The 2,506-nt window shown below is 50.0% G+C and overlaps 1 pseudogene; it reads left to right on the plus strand.

Moving 5' to 3' along the window:
• The first annotated feature begins 1,606 nt into the window (after positions 1 to 1,606).
• On the plus strand, positions 1,607 to 1,984 carry LOC136141887 (small ribosomal subunit protein eS25 pseudogene; annotated as a pseudogene).
• Positions 1,985 to 2,506: the final 522 nt, after the last annotated feature.

Raw genomic sequence — 2,506 nt, forward strand, 5'->3', positions numbered from 1 at the left:
GAACGGATTTATTTTAAGAGAGAACACAAAGAGCAGGATGACGGTGGGGAATTTTGGTCACAGGACCCGAGGAACTGCTTGTGTTCCACCACCCCCGTTTCTATTTTTTGCTGGTCGTTTTGTCCTGTTCCTGGCGACATCACTGTGTTAGGAACCAGAAAGCACCAAGACCTCAGCTATCCTGTGCCCCTGCTGTCCTGGGTGACCCTGAGAAACTCAGATATAATAGTTTAGCTTCATTTTCTCCCCGGTAAGATACAGGGTTGGACCAGCTGACTGCTATGGGCCCTTCTCGTGCTAAGATTGCAGATTTCACAACTGTTTACGAGTAAGTGGACACACTTGCCGGGGTTGCTGGGGCCCTGTGCTGCCCTCGGAGGAGAGAGCGGCGTTGCTCAATATGGAAGGAAGGAGGAATAATAGTCACGCCAGGTGGCAGAGGGCCGAGCTGGGCAACAGATGTGAAAAGGGAAGTAAAATAAAGCGCGAGTCAACTGCAGGTGGAATAATTCATGAGGAAAAGAGCACCTCCGCCCACATCACTTCAGGTGACTTTGGTAAGAGGAGCCGTTGGTCTGCAGCCTGTGCCCATGGCAAAGCTCAGTAATTCTAGAAAACAGTAACGATACAATTCCCATCAAAGTCACTGATTTGGAAGAGGATCGCTGGTAACTAGGTGGGGCAAAAAGCCAATGAGCATCTGGTGCGAGGGTTGGGAGGGCTTGAGGGGAGAGCTGGAAAGCAGATTATGTTATAATTACCAGTCATGGGGGACTGGCTCCCGTGCTCAGCGGCCCAGTGCACTTGTTCACGTATCTCCACTTTGGAGAATGCCCCTCCCTACACCCCGGCTCTCTTGAGAATGCCCTTTCTCCCGCCCAACTCTGGTTCCAGAGGGGAGTCTCCGTGTTCTCCCTGGTACCGTCACTTGGTCACCAATGGATCCCTGCTTTAATTTGAGCCCATCATCCTGTCCCACCTACATGGCTTAGTTGATTGGTCCAGGAGTGGGTCTATGACCCACGTCTGTCCACGTCCAGGGCCAAGGACCTAAAGGGACCACTTTGATACAAGCAAGGTGGGTCTCTCAAAGGTGACTGAGGCCATCAGAATGGCCATAGATGCTTTAGATCCATTGAGACGAGTTCTAGACAATGGGCATGCAGTCCAACAATTTGTACCGGCGTCCCTGGCCCCTGGCTGCCCTTGTTTCTGCTCCTGCAGCTTCCATGGGTGTACAAGTTTACTTGGACCTCTGCCTCATCTTTCTTCTTTTGCGCGTCAGCCTGCGCGTTTTCTTCTTCCTCCACTTGGCTCTCATGGCTCGGAGGTTTCTCAGAAGATGGCGCTAAGGCCGAGAGAGCCTAGAGCTGAATTTAAACATCCAGGTCCTCTTGGGTGTGTCGAAGCTGGGTGTGAAATTACCTATGGCTGGTGAAGAAAGTTGCTCTGAGAAAATGAAGCCCCCAGGTTAGGAAAAAACAGTATATTAAGAGTTGCAGGGGCTGGATTTCCCCTGGTGGCCCAGGGGTTAAGAATCCGCCTGCCCTTTTTGTCCGACACCTTAGCGAGGCGCAGTGGTACCAGTTGCTCTCCCGGCTTCGCTATGCCGCCCAAGGACAACAAGAAGAAGAAAGATGCTGGAAAGTCAGCCAACAAAGACAAAGACCCAGTGAACAAATCTGGGGGCAAGGCCAAAAAGAAGAAGTGGTCCAAAGGCAAAGTTTGGGACAAGCTCAATAACCTCGTCTTGTTTGACAAAGCAACATATGACAAACTCTGTAAAGAAGTTCCCAACTAGAAGCTTATAAGTCCAGCTGTCGTCTCTGAGAGACTGAGGATTCGTGGTTCCCTGGCCAGGGCAGCCCTGCAGGAGCTCCTTAGTAAAGGACTTATTAAACTGGTTTCAAAGCACAGAGCTCAAGTAATGTATACCAGAAATACCAAGGGTGGAGATGCTCCAGCTGTTAGTGAAGATGCATGAACAGGTCCCACCAACTGTATATTTTGAAAAATAAAACTTTATTAAAAAAAAAAAAAAAAAAGAACCTGCCTGCCAATGCAGGGGACACAGGTTTGAGCCCTGGTCCGGGAAGATCCCACATGCCAGGGAGCAATTAAGCCTGTGCGCCACAACTACTAAGCCTGTGCGCCACAACTACTGAGCCTGTGCTCTAGAGCCCACGAGCCACAACTACTGAAGCCAGGGCACCTAGAACCTGTGCTCCACAACAAGAGAAGCCACCGCAATGAGAAACCCGCGCACTGCAATGAAGACCCAATGCAGCCAAAAATAAATAAGTTAAATAAATAAAAAAATAAATTTAAAAAAAGAAAAGAAAACATGTATGGAGTGCTGTCTTTGGGGTGGGCCCTATTCTAGGTGCTCGGGAAAAGAGTCCCAGGCTCCCGGCGCTCATATGAGCAAGGAAACCTATGAGTAAGTGACAGGCAGAGGAAGTGGCATGGGAAGAGCGGAGAGCAATGGGGATCCGAGGTGGTGAGG

Source organism: Phocoena phocoena, chromosome 21, assembly GCF_963924675.1.
Source record: "Phocoena phocoena chromosome 21, mPhoPho1.1, whole genome shotgun sequence".
NCBI classification, from domain to species: Eukaryota; Metazoa; Chordata; class Mammalia; order Artiodactyla; family Phocoenidae; genus Phocoena; species Phocoena phocoena.